This window comes from Macrotis lagotis, chromosome 8, assembly GCF_037893015.1.
Source record: "Macrotis lagotis isolate mMagLag1 chromosome 8, bilby.v1.9.chrom.fasta, whole genome shotgun sequence".
In the NCBI taxonomy this organism is placed as follows: Eukaryota; Metazoa; Chordata; class Mammalia; order Peramelemorphia; family Peramelidae; genus Macrotis; species Macrotis lagotis.
This window is the reverse complement of record NC_133665.1, coordinates 93,888,104-93,911,987: the sequence shown is the minus strand read 5'-3', so window position 1 is coordinate 93,911,987 and position 23,884 is coordinate 93,888,104. Positions and strand designations below refer to the sequence as shown.

The following is a 23,884-nucleotide window of genomic DNA, read 5'->3' as shown; positions in this document are numbered from 1 at the left end:
TTGTTTTTTTGTGGGTTCTGTCACTACAGAATTCATTTAGAAACTTGTATAATTTTGTTTCTGAGAGAAACTGGGAAGACCTCAGGAAAATTCCTGGCTTCTCTCCACCATTTTATCTCAATCCTCTTAAATGAAGGGATTTATTCAATGATCTAATATTCTTTTTAGCTCTAAATCCTATAGATTTGCATAAATATCCATATTATATAACTTAATAAATTCTATAAAATATTCTTTTTTTTTGCAAGACAAATGGGGTTAAGTGGCTTTCCCAAGGCTACACAGCTAAGCAATTATTAAGTGTTTGAGACCAGATTTGAGCCCAGGTACTCCTGACTCCAGGGCCTGTGCTTTATCCACTGTGCCACCTAGCCGCCCCCATACATGGAATTATTTTAATTCATAGATACCACTCCATATCCACCTGCTAACCCCCACCTGTTCATTAAAGCCTACTCAAATGATTTTTAATCTGTGAAATTACGATTGTTGATAATTTTTTTGCAATTCTCCAAAAAAATACTTTTTTTTTGCAGCACTCAAATGCATGTATGTTATGGTTTGGGGCCTTATGATTCACATTTTCAGTGTCACATTCCTTTTTAAGATTGAAAGATTTATACAGGTAAGCTTTATGCAGGTTGTTCCGTCAAAAATTGGAACAGTGTACTATAAATTGCCATTGTTTAATAAATTATATTTATTGCTGCAATGCAGTATAATAGGTGCTCTGACTTCTGCAAAAATAATTAAAGGAAAGAGCCAACAAATTGCATACCTAATAAAATATTTCTATAGGTTTATGAATGAGAAACTATTGTAGTATAAAGAGATTTCATGTGACTTTCTAGTCAACAAAATGACTTCTGAAGATACTCCCCTAAAATTTTTACATCTTGATTTCCAATCATAAAAAAAGAAATTTGACTTCCACTACTTAAAAAGGTAATGTGAAATTCATTAGTGTCTGAAAATACATTCAAGTACAATGATTCCAATACAGGTGGTTGCGATAATTAAAACAGAAACAAATGTCTTATTTCCAGATAATGTTAGTTATTGAAAGATATACATGAGAAGTAATCAGAAAATAACTAATGTCACCATTTAAGCATATACCTCCTTAGTTCATTAAATAGTGTTTTTCACCCTCTTCAATATTTGTACTAATACCTGCAGGAATCTGGCAGCAGAATCTTCATGAATTGACTATGAGGAATTTGTCTTTCACTTACTTGATTGTCTGCCTGTTTCACTCTTGTTAGAGATTCAACCATCCTGTTAAATTAATGGGGCTGTTTATTGATGGATGATCATTTTCCTCTTCTTGAAGTATGAACAATTAACATGGGTGGTAGAATATAAATATAAATATAGAATATAAATATAAATCAGACAGATACAATTGTGAAACTTCACATCAAATTTTAAATGAATGTGGATAAGGAACATTTTTACTTCAATCTAATCAGTAATGGACTTTATTTCCATAGCTTCTTTAATAAATTTAATTGAAATCATGAGAGCTAATTTTTGTGTAATTCCTTATGTCACAAATATTATGCTAATTATTTGAAATTAGACTAAATTCCATAAATTTCAAGTGTTGCACATTTATGAACCTTGACTGTTCATCAGATAAGAGAGATACAGTCCATTATTATTCTGTATAAAGACCTCCCATTTTATTAAGTTCTAAGAAAACTTGTGCTCTGGTGCAACAACTTCTCAGAAGTAAGATTATATCCAGGCTAGAGCATAAGCATATTCTATTAATGAGCAGTTTTTCAGCTCTCTAACCCCAAGTGAAAACAATGAATTGCTTCATAATATTGATCATATTCAGTGAGCAATCATATCACCTCCATTTTATTGATCATATTCCAAGCAAGTCTTCCAGATTTAGGTTGGTCAACCAGTCAATAAACATCTATTGAATATTTATTGTCTTTTATGCACTGTGCTAGCCCTGCAATATAAAGGTCTAAACCATTCCTTCCCCCTAAGAACTCACATTCTAATAGAGGAGACATGATACACTGTGAATCAATATGTATTAAAAATTATATCTTTTTCTGGTCTTAGAAGTCAAATATAAACTGTTTCAAATATCAAAGGAGCATAATTTACAAACTATATTATAACTTAACTAAAATTCTCATCTTGGTATTAGGTGCCAAATCAGGGGGAAACCATCCAAGAACTGCTTAACAAGGCTTCTGGTCTTAAGATATGCAAATTTCATGCAAACTCCAGATTTCTGTTATTCTAGACCAGCAGAAGATTAAAAAGGTGCTCACTTTGGAAGGTTGAATTTGAAGTTTTATTGATTATTTTGAGATGATTTGGGTATGTAAATTAACTAATCACAGTAAAAAGCCAAACACAAAACTAAAGAATTAATTGTTGCAGTCCAAATGTAACTTCTTGAAAAAGTACTTGGTGCTCAGGAGGGAAGAGAAGTGATAAAAAACTTAGTAGTTTTTTTTGTTGTTGTTGTTGAGGAATTGTTTATATTGATGCAAAATATGAGGAATTTCTCATTTTTCTAAATGTATCAAATTTCTCCTATGAAGCAGCATGGTTTAGTCGAGATAGTGATAGCTTTGAATTTAGGATGAATAGGGAAATTTCTGCCTCTAATACACAAATATGAGACAATAAACAAGTCACATAAACTTTTAGTACCCTGATTAACTCTCAAATACTCTTAAGTCATGCATTCTTAGTGTAGTAATATCAATTGAGTTTAGAGAGGTCTATGAACTTTCTTTTCAACATACTTGGCATCAGTCATAGTATTTTTAAAATTATACTTTTAAACTTTTTATTCTGAGAAGGGGGTCCTCTAGGCTTCACTAGCCTGTCAGTGGGGTTTGTGCCCTAGCCCCAAAAAATAAATTTAAAAAATTAAGTTCTCCAACTTAAATTAACCACAAGTTACTAATTTGTCTTGCTTCAAGGAGTTTCCACACTGACTTCATTGTTAAAATCATATAATTGGACAAAACAATAGAAAACAAATAAATAAATACATTTTCCACCATTCAACACTCAGTTATGGTGCTCCTTCATCACAAAAGTTTTAATTTACATTCCTAAGGGTCACTTTGGAACAACAGTCTGTCCCTTTCACTCAGCAAAGTCGACTTCCTTATCATTTCTGAAAGTAAAGGAAGCTGTTCTCTTGTGACATGCCTGAAGCCAGATCTGCAGCCACTAGGCAGTGACTGACATTATCCATAATTCAAACTGCTGACAAAGATCTATGTGATCAATAGAAGCAGTCTGTTGACACAGATGACAATTTATTTCTCATCGATTGTCAGATGCTCAGTAACATCCAACATCTATCATCTTTGCCTGTTTTTGCCTCCTTGAGCATTATTATGTGGTCCTATGCATGTCTCTTGATGGTTTTTGACTCTTCAAGGCAAGCAGAATCTTTGCTTCAGCCCAACAATATCAGAGCCTTGAACTCTGTTTGTAAAAACTGGAATTATACTTCTACCACAAATAAAGCGTCAGCACATTAATCTGACTCATATTCCAGATATTTGTTCAATTCCAGTGGTATTTCTCCTGCTACATTCTCTTTGTAACAAAAGAGATTTTTCACCAAATATATTTAGGAGAGGTAGTGTGGCTTAGATTAAGATCTGGCCTCAGAATAAGGACAAGGATCCAAGACCTTCTCTGACATGGACTACCAAGTCAAGTGAAATAAGTAACTATCTATTATTACAACTTAGAAATGAATCATTGATATACAAAGATATATATGCATCTAAATATATGTGTATGTAGAGGAAATTTCCTACAAAAATTTAATCAGAAGGTATTCCTTCTCCAAATAGCTTTTTCAAAAAATATTTATGTCTATTTTCATAGAATTTACTCATAGTATTGACCTTACTGATATTCTAAGGCAATATTGTACTGTTACTATTACTGGAGCAGGAGTCAGTAAGATGTGAGTTAAAATCTTGCCCCTGTACTAACTAGTTATGTGGTCTTAAATGAATCATTTAATGTCTCTGATTCTCAATTTTCTCATCTGAAATATGATTGGTTTCTTAGATGACTTATAAGGTACCTTCCAGATCTAAAGCTCTGGTTCTAGTTTATTCTATTCCCTTTAGAGATGACCACTAAGATCACAGCACTACTTAGTTCAAACATACCTCTCCACACTTTCAATGAAAAAAGCTGTTGTCTTACAATGCTACTGTATCAGTGATTATTTGACCCCCCTTGCTTGTAGGAACAATTTTACTACATTTTACTCTTGTACTAGGCTTCTCTAGATCTCTAGGAGGATGGGAATGTACCTTTTCTGTCATCTCTTCAAGCCATTATTGATTCTGGTATTTTCAATTTTAGGGGGTCAGATTAGTTTTAGAAAGCAATATTTACTTCAACGATATAAGAAGAACAAATATACCTGTCTTTTGCAAGTTTGTAATCCCTTACACATACACTCAGTTTTTGGATTTGAGATGGACATTAAATATATAACTTAGCTCACACACATCTATATTGCTTAGCACACACATATCTATATTATATCTAATCTAGAATGTTAAGCACTTTGGTTCCCATGGCTTGAATTCTCAAATTCAGGAATATTCTCCCTGAAGTTAGAACTGAAAATGTCAAAGAAGCAAAAAAAAAATATTCTGAGTTTGAGGAAAAGGGAAAGTGGCCCTCAGATCCTCTTCCCTGACTGCATGAGGTCTATTCATTACCTACTGTCAAGGAATGAGGACTTCACCAGTGGAGTATGCTATACATTAAGAGAAAGTTGAATACATTTAAAGATGCAGACATTTCCAAGTGTGTAATCTATGGAAAATGGCTGCTGCTACACAGGTGGCAAGTATATACCAAAAAATTCACACTATAACAACCAGTTCTGTCTTCCAAGTGCAATCTCAGGCATCTCCTACTCCATCTTAGTTTATCTGGGCAGAATCCAAACTCTGTTTATGCTATTTGATTGAATTATTTAAAATTAAATCCTCCTTCTATATACTAAAGTATTGTAATCATTTACTTAAACATTAATAACTATCTCCAGGATAAAGACAATATAGTCTATTTTTCAGTCAAATAATTAACAAATAGTTTGTTAAACAACGTCTAAGATCTATTCCAAATTGGATAGTCTAGGGTTTAAAACTGATATATATATATATATATATATATATATATATATATATATATATATATATACACACACACAAGAAATTTATTGGAAGAAACTTGTACCCTAGGTAGAGAGTTTTTTTTTTAATTGGTAATGGTACATTATATAATCAGAGTTGGAAGGGAAATTTTAGTAATATCTCCTGAGAGCCTTAAATTTTACAAGTGAAAGTAACTGAGGGACAAAGTGTTGAAGTAACTAACCCAAAGTCATACATAAATAGCAATAAATAACAGACCTTTAAGGAGCTTGCAGAACGGGGTGAGAGAGTCCTAGCCTGGAATCATGAAGAATCTATGTGTCCAAAATGGACAATATGAAATATATATTAAATATATATGAAATAAAAGATTGTTTTGAGAATGATAACAGTTGGGTAAACAGGCAAACTTATGTTGGAGTCTATATCAAGTTGATCCTTGAGGGGAGCCAGGGATTGTTGGAAGTGATTCTGAGCCCTGACTACAGCTCCTGCAAAGAAAGCCATAGACATAGGAAGAGTATTTTCTATGATTAAAAGCAGGAAAAAAAACAGATAACAGAGTTCAGAAAACATGTAAGTCAGATAAGGTCTGTGGGAATAGTGAAGACATCAGCACTTGTCTAGAGCTGACATATTCATTAATTTCCACTTAGTAGTAATAAAAATGCATATTCCTAAGAAATAAAAAGAACTGGCTTTTCATGAAAATGTTTTGTATTTATGCATCTTCTTGTTTCTTGAAAGCTCAGAATGATTTTCACAGCTTTTCTCATTAATCTAAGGATTAGGCAGTATAATCACCATTCCATCATTGACATTAAGAGGAAAAGTTTCACCCCTAATTTGCATTGTTTATGTCAGACTTAGAAATAACTATTGAAATTTCAGGCATTGACATTTTGAATTAGCCAAAACTTCAATCAATCATTTTTTTGCCCAATAACTATACAATTCACTTCTTCACATACTCTTAACCCATGTGTATATGTGGATCTTCATATACACATATACATGCATATATACAGATTACATATATATATATATTTCTTTATAGTCTGTGAATTATATATGATTATGTGTATTTAATAAATGTATTTGATACACCAACACAGAGTATTTGATTTCTTTGCTAGAAGGAAGTACTTTTAGTATGGATCTTTTTGTACCAAAATTGATCAGTATTTCCTCTGAAACCTGACTTTAGAGAGTTGCAGCACATGAGAGGTAACTTGCCCAAGGTCATAGAGTTGTTCTACATAGGAAGCCCACTTGAAGATGTGCCTTCCTACCTAAGGAGCTAGCTCTCTAGCACTATGTCATATTGCATGTGTGATGTATATACATATATAACAGAAACCTTTTAGATAATAGATACTTCCTTTTATAAGATATCATTTAGTTCAAGCTAAAAATGATTTTAGATGTAATTATTTTGTAAAGGGAAATCTGAGATTCAAACAGAATAAGTTACTTGGCACTGTCGAGGTTTAGAAAGTAGAAGAACAATGATCCCCTTAGAAGTCTTCTAAATCCAATGTAATTTTCTTTGTATTTCTCCTTTACTAAATTTCAAATATATTCCAAAACGCCTCTTCCCAAAAAAACCTATCTACATACATTTTTACTCTCTCTCAAGTAGCTAGGAATCAATATACTTCTTTCATGAAGATGTGCCTAAGACCCAAAGATTAGGAGCAATTGTGGTAGATAGAGTCTTTATGTATCTAGATTCAAAATACAGAAATTTAATGCTTGAGTAGCTCTCAGAATATCCACTTAAAACTGCTTGTTACATAAATATGAAAACTGAGGACCAGAGTAATAGAGATTTGACTAAAGTCACTTAGCTAGTTAGTGGCAGAGATAATATAAGAAGTCAGGATGTCTAGTTGAGCATCCTTTCTACTACCCCATAATTTTCAACGACATAAAAATTATATAATAAATAAATTAATAATAACTTATGAAATGCCTTCTTTGTACTAAGCTCTTGCTGTGCAAAGGTAAAAGTAAAACAATTTCCACTTGCCCTCAGAAGTCTACATTCATTCAACAGAAGCAACATGTATATTATATGTATTTACATGTATTTTTGTACTTATATGCATATGAATATGTGTGCTAGTTTTGGAAACAACTAAAATTTTCAAGATATATAACTGAAGGTCAAACCTTCTTGTCATTGGGATGGTTAGTATAAAAACAGAGAGATAAGAGTTGGAAGACTGTGAAAGGAAAAGTTATTGAGGACCAAACTGGCTAGACCATATCACATGTTAAGAAGAATATTGCATAATAATTCACAAAAGATGGATTCAGTCCCTGCCATGGATGATTTTAAATGTCAATTAGCCAGAATTATTTTTCATAGAAGTGAAAGGAACCACTAGAACATCAAGTGTAGAGGGGGTGAAAAAGTATTTCTCATACACTTTGAATGTGATGAGCACTATGGTAGCACTAGGGTTGGAATTAGAAACAAGACACTCTCTGTAAAAGCAACTCACATTCTCATTGGAAGAAACAGTACAATTGCAGAGTGGATGAAAAAAACAAAAAAAACTTAAGGGCACGTTAGAGAGTTATATGGCAAAGCCCAGGTGTACCAGATGGAATAATTAAGAACTCCTTCAGATTCAGTGGCAAGGCAGATGGTGAGGGATGTATGTCTTCCCTCTCACTAGAAGGAATAAAGTTGTAGATTTCTATCACACCTTAGCGGTGTGAGAAGCTTTTGTGCTCTTCTCAATGGGGTATCAAGTAGCCTTGTTTGTTATTAAAGGTAAAGAAAAGACAGGGGGAAATATGTCCTTGCTAGCATCTAATAATCCTGGCAAGGATTTGGGTTTTCCAGGGATTAAGCGAGTATTGAAGGCACACAGCCAGATATTCATTTTAGAAACATCATTTGGTAGTTATATAGAGTGAATCAAGGTATGGCAAGCCTTAAGGAAAAGGAAGACCAATAGGGAATCATTTCAGTGCCTCCTTAAAACCAGATCTTCTTTCCATCCAAAGCAAGATATGTCGTTTTTTTCTTACTAATTGCCATCTATTCAATAAAGAAATCTCTGCTTCTGATGAACACCATTGTAAGGTTCTGGAATCCCTAGATCTTTCAAACCATGTTATCTCCAAGCTTGGACACATCTCTTTTGGAACTAAGGAGTCTGTTAATAGAGGTATTCAAGTTGAAGTTGGATGAGAATCACCCATTTTTCATTGGATGGGTAGTTGAACTAGATGACCTTTAAGATCTTTTCCTAATCAAGAATTCTGTATTGATGTTGGAAATATTTCTTTCTATAACAATTGGTGCCTGACATTTTAATTAACATTAAGAGAGTTGAATATTCATGATAATAATTGCAACTCTAATTATTACGTCATTATTAAGGCAATTTAACTCCAATTTCTGTTTGGGCTCTTTAATTCATTTACACTTTTCCCACATACTTTTGTTAAAGGACTATTAAATATATCAAGAGGGAAAAGCATGCTGTGGTGAAACTGTTCCATTCCATTACAATTCTCATTTTCTTTTTATTTCCTTACATGAGTTGTGATCATGAGTCTTGGAAATGGAAGACTCAATAATGAACTATTTAAGCATCAACTTTTTTCCTCCAAAGTCTTAAACTTAAAATTAAAGAAATATGATTCTGCTGCATCTGATATTTACTGAAGTTACTCATGGTGGATAAAGACTCAGAAGAATATTTCTTTGCTTCACTTAGGAGGATCACAGAGATTTTCTTTTACTTCAGAAGATACAACGCAAACTACTATCACTGGATGGGTCCTCGGAATTGTTATTTATTTCAACTTCCCTCAATTTGGGAATCCTTTTTTTAATACCCTCAACAAGTGACCATCTATCCTCTGTATTCAAGCAGAGCAGGTCTGTCACTAGAGGTCTTCAAATTACTAGTGTCACAAAAAAATTAGTAGTTAAATGAAAAGCATATTCTATACAAGTACAGATTTAATTGTTGGTGAGTTTTTGTACCTTGATATGTTTCTCTTTTTTTCTTCTACTGCTTTCCAAACAGTGATTTGAAACATAGTGACTTCACATAAATTTAATCAGTTATCCAGATTTAGCCACACATTTTCTTACCAGATTGAGCCACAAATTTTCTTAAGGACATGACCAAGAAACTAATGTCTTTCCTGACTCTTCAGGTTTGATAATATCTTTTGTCCACTCAAATTTAATATTATAGAAAAGGAAATAAGAAGTCTGTACAGATGTTCAGTGAAGTAATAAAAAATATGCAGTTGGCTCAAGTGTCCTCTTTGTTTGAAACAGGAGGTGCCTCATTCTGCATTACAGTCTGCACATAATAGATTGTTTTTAATATGAGTTTCTGTGAGTTTCAGTAATATCCATATTGTTGTCCCACATCAACCAAATAATTGAGAGCTAACTATAGTTAAACTGTTTGTTTTATAATTGGACAGTTTCTGCTTAGAAAAAAAAGAGTGGATTTGTAGAAGTCCTTTATTTCATGTTACTTGGAATATACTTTCATGTTTAAAAATTCCAATTTTAACCCATCTTTCAAGTAGGAAAACCTGTCAACTAGGTGAAAGAACACATAATTTGGTACTGAATTTGGTCATCAGCAGATCTTAGTTCAAATTTGGCTTTTTCAGACACTTATTAGCTGCGTGACCCTGGAAAAGTCTCTAAAGTTCTTGCAACTTATCTTTACATCCTTTGTACAATAAGTGATAATAACAGTACCTAGACTGAAAAGTTGTTTTGAAAGTCACATAAAATATATATAATGACATTGAAAACCTTAGAGTTTTATATAAATATTTCCTATCTAAAGATAGACTCCTAGGGTGTACAAAAATCTTTTAACAAACTAACATATTACCTAGAGTAGCATAATGATCTGGAACTATAGATATGGAACTATATTCTCGAGGTTTCTATATAATCCCCACCTTCTCCCCCCCCCCCCCCAGAAAGAGGAAGGGAAGGAGCCTGGGGAAGAGAAACTTTTTTCCATCCTCTAGACATTTACTGTTTTTTATTTAATGGTTTCTGTTCAAAGCAAAACAAAATTTTTGCTGATATCTGTAACACTCTCAGATAGGCAACTTAGTAGTAAAATCAATGGAATGCTGGAGCTGGAGTCAGAAGGACCTAAAAGAATTCCCTTCAAGCCCTGTCTCAGATATTATTGGGCAAAACATGCCCAATTTTTCTTCTGCTTTGGTTTTTCTTCTGCCTCAATTTTTCTTCTGTAATTTGGTGGTAATAACATCTTCAATCCTCTTGGATACTTGATAATAACAGGATAATTTTTGAAAACTTTTAAGCATTATAAATGCTAGATATATAATGAAAAATGGAAAGAGCTCTGATTCCATAGAAGTAATTCTTCTCTTTAAGGCCATTGTAATTAAAGGTGCTTCATATTTCACTCTAATTCAGGGTTCCCACAAAATTTGCTAGGCAGAATCTAATCATCTTCCCCTTACTCACAGAATTCAGAAGTAATGGGGAAAAGTGTAGGAATACTTAAACTCTTGAGTACGGTTTGTCATGAGAGTTTGGTACATTTGAGTTATGGGTAAGTAATTATCACTACCATTAGTTATAGCTTCTTCACACTATAAGCTTGTGGAAGGAATGATGGATATTATATATGGTTTCCTGGTGTTGACAGTTAGGTAATGCAGCAGATAAAGTGCTAGCCTTGGAGCCAGGAGGGTGAGAGCTTGAATCTAGCCTCACATATTTGATATTAGCTAGCTGTGTGACCTTGGGCAAGTCACATAACCCTGACTCCAGTCATCCTTATACATATATGGTCACTGCACCCAGATGGCTCTAGAGGAGAAAGTGAGGTTGGTTACTTAGCACAGCACCTCCTCACTCAAATTCAAATCCATTGCCTAGCTGCAATTCTTTACTTGATGACATTAATGTTGATTGACAGGCTAGAGCTTCATGATATAAGTACAGGAAAAAATTTTAGCAGATTTTGCATTATTAAATTCCCAAAGCTAAGGTGTAAATGTGTTTTAATGCTTGGTTGTAGTGTTATTGCCTTTGGGAAACACTTCTATTTTAGAGTTTCCTGAAAAAATATAGTGCTACACTGAATGCCATCTCACCAAGTAGTCAAATTCATAGATGGAAAAGTAAAAGGAATTGAAGAAATGCTATATAGCAAATATTCCTGTAGGTCATCTTTTTTTCTTAAAATCTCCTTTCCTTATATCCTATGTCAAAGAAAGATGTCGTGATTTTTCTTTCTACTTATTTAAAATTATTTTGAATAAATTTTCACTTATCCCATGAATCCCTCATCCCATATTTTGAATCAGTGATTGTATCCTATCAATTCAATTTCCCAAATATACCTCAAATTTCTTCTTAAATTGCTACTCCCAATAGGACAATTTTCATTTATTACCTCTTACATGTACTATTGAAATAATCTTCTTAATCTCTGTCTCTAATTTTTCTCATCCATTTATATACTATTGACTTGTTAATCTTTCCAATCATTATAACTGTATGACTTAAAAATCTTTATTAGCTCCCAATTTTATTTGGATATATAAATTAGTTTTGCTGAGTACTAAACATCCAGATTGAATAGAGTGCCAATTAATGGAATGAATCCAATTAGGTACAAAGTTGCACCTTTTCCTCACACTCTTATGCGCATTATATTTTTGTTTTTGATAAAAAGATAAGAGCACATTTTTTGAAAATTTTGGATAACATAGTAGGGACAGATAACATTATGTTTGCTAAATGTCAGAATGGGAAAATTTTAATAAGATAAGATTCAGAAGAGAAACATACAATAAGATATGTTGATACTTGATGGCTATAAATGTCAATATATTACTTAACATTTATTTTGTGCCTGTGATGTATCAGAGGTAATGCCTGAAGTCTTTGCAAAGACTGGGAAAAATATAGGCAAGTCAGGAACCAAAATGATTTGTACTTTCAGGGAACTAAAAATTTAATAGAAGCATTTACGCACAAATAATGTTTAACAGGACAAATTGGAAGTGATCTGAGAAGTTGTCCTAAATTTGAAGAGGATGAGAGAAATTCAGGCTTCTTGCTAAAGGTTAGGTTTAGTTGAATCCTTTAGGGAATCAAGGAGTCAATGATGTTGTGAAAGAGTATTCCAAGCATGGAGAACAACCAAGGAAAATGATTGTATGCAAAGAAAAATAGAAAGGCAATCAGTATCACTCCACAATACAGATTGTGGACACTACAATTTAAGAAAATTTGAAACTCAGGAAGGCACTGCATTATGAATGGCTCTAAAAAACAAATAGAAGATTTTATATTTAATTGTGAAGGAGATAGGGAACTGAAATTTACTGAATAATGTGTGTCTGTGCTTGTGTGTGTGTGTGTGTGTGTGTGTGTGTGTGTGTGTGTGTGTGATTTTTCAGACCAGCATTTTAGGGAGAAATTAAAGAATTGGAGCGGGAAGAGTCTTTAGGCAAGGACAGCAAGCAGCAGACAATTATAATAGTCTAGCTTTGAATTGATGAATCAGGATGATTGCTATGTCAAAACAAAAAAAGAGCATGTTATAATGGTAGAATCTGTAGGACTTGACATCTGATCGAATACTGGTGGGGAGAAATGAGAGAAACTGAGAAGTTGATAATGACAACTAGGTTATGAGGGAATTGTAATATCATTGACACAAGTGAGGAAATTAGGAAATTAAGATTTTTGAGGGAAGAAAATGAATTGTGTTTTGAACTTTAAGATGTCTAAAAGACATTCAATCTGAGATAATTGCTAGGCAAATTGAGATAATGTGAGACAGAACTTAAGAGATCTCTGGCTAGGCACTTGGATTTCAAAGTCATTTGCAGAGATGAAACAACTGAGGAAATCATCAAGTGAAATAGAATGGATAGGGAAGAGAATCTTCGGGGGATCTCTATGACTAGTGGTCATGATGTAGATGAAAATTCAGCAAGGTACACATACAAGTGTTCAGATATATATGGGGGCGCCAAGAGAGAATAATGCCATGACAACCTAAGGAGATAAAAAAGATACAAGTATGGACATATGGAGGAAAAGGCAAAAAGAAAAAAAAGTTTTAGAATGGCTAAGAAAGGAAAAAGAATCAATGAAAAAATGAAATTAATTCTTTGTGATTTGACAAGAAATGACTACTTACAGATATAATGTCATTTTAAAATAACATGATTATGAGTGATTATATCACTGAAAGGTTAGTACAATAATCTAAATAAATACCAGATTAGAAAAAAAGATAAAAATATGAATACAAAAACATATGTGGTTATAGTGACTCCAACTTAATGTATTTAAAATGAACTAATATCAATAGAAACAGAGAGATAGTGAAAAGGAAAAATAAAGAGAGAAAGAAAAAGACAGAGAATGAGGAGGGAAAGGGATAGAGAGAAAATAATAGTAAGAACAATATATGTTGACCTTGATTAATTTCAGAGGGCAATTATTATTTCTGAAATTTCTGTTTTCTAGTTTTGAATACAGTGCCATGCATATTTTAGGAAATACTATATCTTTGCTGAATTGAATCATCATTCCCAGGAGAAGTCTAATAAATGAAAACTAGATACACTAAAAAGGCTGAAAAAGCCTAGAAATAATCTCATCCAACAAAGATTTAATTTTATTGCCAAATACAGATATATAATAGCCAAGGGCAATAGCTATTTAGAGTATTATCTCATATACAAAATATCATAGAGGAGAATGACTATGTCAAAATCTATTTCTTTATAAGATAATAACAGTCACTAAGAGAGGAAAATGGGCAAGCCTGTAGAGAATATGGAGAAAGCCTGCTAAGCTTAAGTCATTAGTATACCATTTACAGATAAAACAGAAGAAAGTCAATCAAAGAATGTGAAATGGAACCTAATCTTCTAGCACTTTTATATCAACTTAGTATCAGCAGTACAACAATGAAATTGTTACTTGTGTACTCTGACTGAAATGGTCAGTGTACTATATGGAGAAAAATCAATAGTTCCTAAGAAAACTGAGAATTAAATTAACTTCAGTAAGTGGTTAAATGTTTAAAAAATTCATGCATGAGTTAGCACAATTAAAATAATAATGATAAAGATATTTTAAAGAGAAGACAGTAGCCAATGGATAGAAAATATTATAGACTGTGCCTTTAAATTTATAATAAACACAGACACACACACACACACACACACACACACACAAACACAAAGAAAGAAAGCATAAACAACTGAGGAAGACAGAAATTAAATAATTTGCTCAAGGTCTCTCAGTAAGCATCTGAGGTCAAATTTGTGCTCTGCTCTTCTGAATCAAGACCTAGCACTTCATCTACTGTGTGACCCAGATAAGCATAGGGCAGCTACATGGCACAGTCAATAAAACCCTAGAATTGGAGTCAGGAGGATGGTAGTTCAAATCCAGTTTCAGACATTGGGCAAGTAAATAAGTCCTGATTTTCTCACATCCAGGGCTACCTCCAAGCATCCTGATGTGTATCTGGTCACTAGATGGCTCTCAAGGAGAAAGTGAGGTTGGTGACTTAGCACAACACTCTCTCACTAAATTTGAATTTTTGAAAATGTCATGGTATCACCTTCCTGATGTCATGATCTTCTTTGAGAACGAAGGACAAACATCACCATAATAAGCTCAGAAGACATAAGCAATGATCAAAAAATATAGCTGCTTTCGTACTTCTATGAAATTCTTATGAGAATGGTCTATGCATTCACTGAGAGTGTCCTTGATAAGAACAAAAAAGACTTTTGTACATTATTTTATGTAATTTAACACTCTTTATGATCACAAGAATAATTTAGCATACAATGAATTTAAAATACTATTTTATAAGTAATTTTATTGTTTTTAAAATAATATTTAAACCAAATGATCCAGTAAAGCAATTAATTACCTTGAAAGTTTACCTCAGAAAGTATATCCTAGAAAATAACAAAACCCAGAATTCTTAGCAATAATCCTAAATACAAATCAACTAAGTGTTTTTTTTTATAAAGAAGACTTCACTAATACCACAGATAGAAGTACAAGAGACTTCAATAAAACCATAAATAGAGAGGTACAGGGGATTTTATGAATCATTTAGTCCAACTACTTCATTTTAGAGATGAGAAAACTGAGGTCAGAGATACACAGTGAATTACCCAAAGCTAGGACAGCAGGTCAGGATCATTCACTCCAAATCCATTTTTCCACCACAATGGAAATTCCAACTAGCTAGACTACTTTCTCTGCAAGTTTTCTCTTTCAAATTCTAAGACAGAAGCACAGTTTTCTGTAAACTTGTTCTCTCTTATATATCTATTTATTTGGTAAGTATGAATATTGTCATAACATCTCCTGATTACTGGGATTTTGCTTTCATTAGGGGAATCTGAACATCTGAGGAGAATAAATATAATATAGAAATCAATTGCTAGCTTTTATTAATCACTTGTAATTACTACAGCATCAAATTTTTATGACCAGTGGGAGCATTAGTATACATAGATTTTATACATGACTGTGTCTATGTATGTATGTATGAAAAAAGCCCTACCTTCAAGGAATTTATATTCTGGGGTGGGGGGAACAGGTACATAAATAAGCTTATATAAGATAAATGTAAAGTAGAAGGGAAATTGATGATGATGTTTGTCTTTCATTCTCAAAGTAGACCATGAGATCAGGGAGGTGATGCCATAGCAAGATGAAATGGTTTGAGTTGGGCATTGCTGATCTAAGTTACCAGAGTCATCTGGTTCCAATGGTCAGACATGAATCAGGATGACTGGAGATGGTCCTGGATGTGAGGTAGTCAGGGTTAAGTGACTTGCTCAAGGTCACATAGCTAGTAGGAGTCAAGTGTCTGAGGCCAAATTTGAACTAACCTAGCGGACAAGGAAAGTCTCTTGCAGAATGATGCTTTTGTGATGAAAGGCTGAGAAAGGTAGTTGTTCCTATTTCAGTTTAATTCTTTCTTGTGGATTTTCTTTTCAGATCCGAGTTTTCTATGAGCTAGTGGGTAATGAAATGGAAGAATTTATAGCAGCAGCATAAAGGCATTATGATTACATTTGGAAAGAAATAATTTACAGGAAAAAAAGCATTAAAGGCTACTTACTATATCCACATTAGAATTTATATTGATATTATAATTTGAATGACACTAAACATAATGAGTGTTTATAAGAGCTCAAAGGCGGAGCTATCTAGAAAGCCAAAATGTGATTTTTTTTTTTTAGAATCGTGTCTATTTACTTTTTCAATTACCTTTACATATTTAGCACTCGTGTTTCTTTTCTCAATGAAGCAATCATGGTATAATGGTTAAAGGGTCAGTCTTGAAGTCAAAAAGACCTGGCTTCTAGGCTTATCTTTGTGGCACATGCTCTTTACATGAATATGTACCAAACATCTCTCCATGCTCTGTTCAAATCTGTAGAGCTAAATAGTGATGATATTTGCTTCATCTGAATTTCACAAGTTTCCACATTATGATTTTCCTAAATATAATAAATATCAGTAATAAGACATTAAAAACTAATAAAAACCACAGCACAATAACAATTAAAATACTCCTTTTTCATTATAGAGGAATTCTCTCACTCTCTGTGTCTCTGTATATAGATATACATAGATATAGATGATAGATATAGATATAGATATAGATGTAGATGTAGATGTAAATGTAGATGTAGATATAGATATAGATATAGATATAGATGATATAGATATAGATATAGATATAGATATAGATATAGATATAGATATAGATATAGATATAGATATAGATATAGATATAGATATAGATATAGATATAGATATAGATATAGATATAGATATAGATATAGATATAGATATAGATATAGATATAGAATCTCTTTTTCTCCTCCTTTTTTCCTTCTTATAGCTGCCTAGTTGAACTGATCCTTTGGACATGATTTCCCTTCCAGGGAGGATTCACTCCAGTGGTACATGTTCAAAGTATCACACTAAATGTTCAAGGTCAAGGAGGATTGATTGATTAATGTCAACACATATTAAGCTGAGTTCACTAAACAAGATGAATTGGGCAGACACTAAAACACTGAAGGAAAGAGGATTTGTGTGGAGCAGCTAGGAAAGACACTGGAAAATGTAAGTAGGATTTGTGATTACAGAGACTTTTGAAGTCCCAATTAGCTTGAGAAAGTAGTTCTCTGCTAGTTTGCAGAAAGCCAATGTGTCTAACTTTGTGCCTACCTCAGCTTCACTTCACTGTTACCCATGTTTTAGTTCCATTTCTTGTCTCTAATTTGAGTGTATCCTGTTTCCCTGCAGCTGTAATAAATTCCATTTGCTATTTCCACTGTCTACTATTCTGCTCTTTGGACCACAGATAAAACCAAGCTCCGATTATAGTCGATATTCTACAATAATCCAAGATCTTTGAAACAAAATAAGTTATCTCTTATTTATCATGGCATTCTACTTTTATGTATGGTTTAAGGGCCCTCCTTTTTGTTTGTTTGATACTTTAACTTCATTTTAGAGAATTTATATGAACTACCCAAGTATAGTTGAGTGGCAAAACTAGAATTTGTTCTTGGTTTTTTGGCTATAATGTTTGTAATTTGCCCCTGCCCATTAAACCATATTGTTTCAATGAGTTGTTATACGTGAAAACATTTTCAAGAAAGTGGTAAGCATTATATAAATGTAAGTTGCTATATTTATTGAAGTTTATGAATATATGAACATATACAGTTGACTCAGGGATGACATTCTGTCAGATCACAGATATTTAGAAAACATTGGAAAGCGTCACTGGAACAATATCAAAGGAATAGTTGAATAGTTGCTTTTATTTAGGTCTGACTTTCATTTAATTATTAAAATTCCCAAATATGTAATTTAACACTTTTAGTGTTAGTTATGACAAATCCCCCTGAATTTTTCAGTGCTTGTCCAAAATTAATGTGCTATTAGAATATATTCTTTTACTCAATGTACTTCTTTTTTAGGTTTTTGTTCGTTTCATTTTTTGCTAGACAATGGGGTTAAGTGTCTTGTCCAAGGCCACACAGCTAGGTAATTATTAAGTGTCTGAGACCGGATTTGAACCCAGGTACTACTGACTCCAGGGCCGGTGCTTTTATCCACTGTGCCACCTAGCCACTATTTACTCAATGTACTTTTAACAAATCAAAAGGGCCAAATGTCATTTTCTGATTTGTCAGACCACAAATAAAAATGTTCTATGACCTAGTGAGTGAAGTTTTAATCACAGGATAATCTAGTCCATGGCTTTTAGTCTTAAGTTCTTATTTTGTATTCAACATAATTGAATCTGGAAATGACTTGACCAAATTTACATGAATGCTTAAGAAACATTTTTTGAACTGAGTTGAATAAAAGAAATGAAACAACTGAAGTAGTTTGATTCACACAATTCTACAGTGTGGTTGGAATTCCATATTTTGTAAATGGAAAACTAATAACAGAAAAGTTAAGAACAGTGTTCTTCACATAGTAAGGAGGAGTCACTACATGGAAACCTACCTCTTCTCTCTATGATAATTTTATTAGATTACTCAGGAGATCTGCTTCTGCTTTCTTAAATTTTCACTTGTCTCTGCTTCATCTGAAACAAGTATATTAAGAAGCTGTAACCAAAAATAGCCAAAGAATAGTGGGAAATGTGTCAGGTGAGGAAGTGGCTTACATTATTGCATTTCATTAACTATAAAGAGGAGTATTAAGGGATACAAAATGATTTGGGTTTGGGGAAAGGGTCAAGAAAGGTTGGAGAGATAAATTTATTTAAATAAAATTATATATATATATATATATAGTGACTAAAGTCATATGAATACAAATAGATATAAATATACATATCTATATATACCCATATATTTACAAATAAATATGTTTATGTAAACACATATGTTTACATTTTGACTTATAAATTAATATGTTTATATTATTTATATTTCATCAGATTTTACTTATTTTATTCAATATTTCCCAATTACATCTTTATCTAGTTCTGCCTACTTTGCTGCTATATATCAGATCTCTTTTGCTTAGATCAGATCTTTTTTGATTAGATAATCTATAAGCTCTCTTCTATCTCTAAATTTATGATTCTATAATTTGTTGTTCCAAATCATCCTTGGGAGGCAGGGAAAAGCATGTATTATCTCCAATTTATGCATAGAAATCTGACACTCTTAAGTAATTAACTGATTTCTCCAAGATCACATGTCTAGCAAATATCAGAATTCTACCTAGATTTGTCATAACTAATGTCTCTCACTACCTTACTTTTCCTTCCAAAATTAATGTGCTATTAGAATATATTCTTTTACCCAATGTCCTTTTAACAAATCAGATGGGCCAAATTACATTTTCTGATTTGTCGGACCTCAATTAAAAATGTTCTTTGACTGAAGGTACAGGATAATCTAGTCCATGACTTCTAGTCTTAATTCTTATTTTGTATTCAACATAATTGAATCTGGAAGTGACTTGAACAAATTCACATCAGTGCTTAAGAAATATTTTTTGTATTGAGTTGAATAACAGAGATGAAACAAGTGAAGTAGTTTGATTCTCACAAGGTGGTAGGATTTTCCATACTTTGCAATTTGAAAAACTATAACAGAAAAGTTAAGAACAACGTCCTTCACATATTAAGGAGGAGACACTAGAAGGAAAACTACTTTTCCTGTCTATGACTATTTTCTTCAAAATGCTCCTGGTGGCATATTTTAATAGTACCTCATTTTTCTTCAATTCTTAGAAAAATCTGGGATCTCATAGATTTGGTTGTTCCCTCCAGCGTTGCAAATTAACAGCTCAATCATTCTTACTCTTCTTTATTATTCTTATGCAAATTCTTATATAATCCTGCCAAAAGGAATCCATCCAATGTGATGGAGGGTTTCCTTATTCTTCCTTATTATGGTGAGATTACTGTTAATCACTTTAACTGTGAATCTATCATCCCTCACTCTTACAACTTGACCATCTCATTTTATTTTTCTATAAAATATTCCTTGATGATGATGTTTTACTCCTCTTCTTTGAAGTTCTTCACATTTGCTTTGTATAGCTTACTCACAGCTACCATGTGTCTCTACATTGTCACAGGTGTGGAATTTATTTTTAACTCTTTGGGAGTTCTTTTATTCCATTATAAATATATATACTTAGATATATATGTCCCTTAAATGTTCCAGAGTGATCCAGATGGGATTCATTATCACCATAAAAATTCTCCCTTTAATGCCTACCTTCTCCACTCTCCTCCTCTATCCCTTAGGACATCCAAAAATCAAAGAAAGACAGTATAAGTTTAGAATAATTGGGTTTCCTACTTCCTTGCTCTTTCTTCTTTTCCAGCTTGTGCTGTGCTGAAAGTGATATAGGATGGCAAAACAGGAAGAACATGATCTTTGGGGATACCCTTAAGGTCTTGCTTCTTCTTGCCTGGATGATTTACTGCTCACGTATTGGAATGATGAAAATCAATAATTCCAAAGAAATGGAGGAATATTAGGACTTAATACCTGTGCTGCAGTTGAATTTTGAACTTCTTTTTTATATTTCATTGAAAGTAGGTTTTAGAGATTTTAGAGATAAAAAAGAGTCTCAAATAGTTTAAGTAGCTTACATAGCTACTATGAGAGTATTTTCATGATGGCATATGAATTCATGTTCTCTTATCTCCATGTAATGCAATAGTGTATAAATGATATACCAGATTATCTCTTGAAGGACCATGAAAAAAGAACAGTAAAGTTTAAATATCTTAAATGCCAAGTAAATAATAAATTGATTTTGTGTGGTTGCTAGGTTTTTTCTTTTCACCTTTAACCTAAAAGTCATCCTCATTTTAGGTTTTTGCAAGGCAAATGGGGTTAAGTGGCTTGCCCAAGGCCACATAGCTAGGTAATTATTATGTGTCTGACACTGGATTTGAACTCAAGTACTCCTGATTCCAGGGCCAGTGCTCTATCTACTGCGCCACCTAGCCTGCCCAAAGTCATCCTTTCAGATATGACAAGTGCCTATACCTATATCCCAAACATTTAGTCTGGTCAAGATATCCCCTTTTTAAATAGGAATTTAAGTCATTAGATGAAACCCAAAGGTATAATTTTACTTCTTTTTTATTCAAGTTCACTCCGCTAAATTGTATTTTTCATGTTTTCATAAAATAAACCTTCAAATCATTCATCATTTAATCCTTTCTTTCCCCCTTCAATATTCCTTTGATGCCCCTCTTCCCCCATTGCCAGCTGTTAATATTTATCAGATTAAATCTGATGAACAATATTTTTCCCTACAGGGATCTTCTTTTCATAGCATAATACCTTAAAGTTTTCACTTTCTTGGCTAAGGTTTCAGATGATTTCAATGACACTTCATTTTTGTTGCATGTATTTGCTCTAACAATTCAGATCCAAAGATAACAAAAAGAAGACTAATCATAATAACATGTTCAGATTCTGAGTTATATAACCATAGAAGCCAAGGTTACTAATGAGTTACTTCTCATTTCTCTCATTTTTCCTCCTAAAATATACTAAGCAGACAAAGAAATAAAATAATCAACAGGAATTTCTAAAGATTTGAGTCAGACAAAATTATTTCTAGTGAGGAAGATGAAAACAAACATTTATTATTAATAATACATTAATATTTTGCATTCTTATGTCACTTTACATTATAGTATACTTTACATATGTGAATTTATCCTCATAATCCTCCTTGGTAGTTATTGCAAGGTTTCCTTTAGTATTCATATATTACTGAAGAGGAGACGCAGCCTTGCAGATGTCAAGCATATTTTCTATAACTCATGATCAGAAAGAAAATATGGCATTAATATTACTACTCATAAAAAATAGAGGTATTAAGTGGCAGAAACTGAAACTAAACAGGGTTCTTCTGACTTCAGACTCTGTGCTCTTTCTGCCACCCAGAAGAAGAAAGTTTTATGTTAAGAATATTTAAGAGGTAATCAGATATAGTGGAAAGTATATTAGAATTTTAGACAGAGGCGGGGGTGGGGGGGGTATGGCCCTGGGAGCAGGGGCTGTGGCGGTGAGCTGGGACCAAGCCACAGTCGCCGCAGCACCGACGAGAAGGTGTTTTTTTAAAATTCCTGTGGAAACAAAAATATAATTTCATAAGGAGATTATGGATGGAAAAGAGAAAACATACGGTGGGTGTGAAGGCCCAGATGCTATGTATGTGAAATTGATATCTTCTGATGGTCATGAATTCATTGTAAAAAGGCAGCATGCTTTAACATCAGGAACAATAAAAGCCATGTTAAGTGGCCCAGGTCAGTTTGCTGAAAATGAAACCAATGAGGTTAATTTTAGAGAAATTCCATCACATGTGTTATCAAAAGTATGCATGTATTTTCCCTACAAGGTTCGCTACACTAACAGCTCTACAGAGATTCCTGAATTCCCAATTACACCTAAAATTGCACTGGAATTGCTGATGGCTGCGAACTTCCTAGATTGTTAAATAAAATAAATTATAATAAACTGTTAAATTTTTTAGTATTTAATACCTGTAGTTCAGTTAGTAACTTTTTTCATATAGCATATTGTATGGTGGGGAGGTGGTGGTTGCAAACTGCAAAGTTCATTGAAAGCAGATACTTTCAGGCCTTTATTTTGCATATAAATCAGTTGAAATTTGTTTTGCGAATTATATAAAATAAGGATATTTCCACTAAATGAGAAATAAACAAATATGCCAATTAGTAGATGGCTATGCCTTATCCTTTAGATGTGGTTTTAAATATTAGAACAGTGATTATAATGAGTACTGAAATTTAGGCAAATACTACAGGTTTATACTGGCTAAGTATTTTTAGGGCTTTGGTTTTTATTTTTGGACAGGGAGGGTTAACTTGAAACTACCATATCATAGCAGTCTAGCTTTATTAGTTATGCAACTATTTTGCATTGTCAACTTCTGTTTATAAATATGGCTTGGCCAAAACATTAATTTTCTTATAACTTTAATACATAAGAATTGATTTTATATGTCTTTTGATAAATTGCAGTCGTGTTAGCATATCAAAATGTATCTGCATATCTTTTTTTGTCATACTACTTAAGTGGTATTTTTCTTTTAAAATAATCATGGAAGATTGTTAGGTATAGCTTTTCCAGTAGTGAATTTTTAAGAACTTTAGCCAAGTTGTCAATAAATAATCACAGTCCTAGATAGCTATGGCTCTGAAAACTTAGGGATAGTCATACAATATCCTTTTTGAACAATCCAAAGTACTGTACTTAATCATCTAGCTAAGAAAGCTTCCTTTGCAATTTACTTTTCACTTATTACATAATAAAAGCATTACTTAATTATATTAAAATAAGATCATGGCAAATTTTATCTATCCATACCCCCACTTACTCCCCCCCCAAAAAAAAAACAACTAGAATTGAACAAAAAAAATCAATCAAAATAATCTTTATGGGATTTAATATGTGGAATTCATGTTGAGAGCCTGGCATAAAGCGCCTTAATGGTTTGTGGGTTCAGGTTTTTTGATGATTGAATCATGTCTTTGTATGTAGTGTATAAAAGAGTTTTGCTGATATTAAGGAACAAAGCCTATACATAATGG

The 23,884-nt window shown here is 32.8% G+C and overlaps 1 long non-coding RNA gene and 1 pseudogene across 1 annotated transcript in view; both read left to right on the top strand.

The window, feature by feature from the left end:
* The window catches only part of LOC141494894 (uncharacterized), a 273,864-nt gene that overhangs the window by 3,765 nt on the left and 246,215 nt on the right, over nt 1-23,884 (top strand). The gene's annotated exons all lie outside the window — the stretch shown is intronic.
* Nucleotides 22,429-22,767, top strand: LOC141494893 (elongin-C pseudogene; annotated as a pseudogene).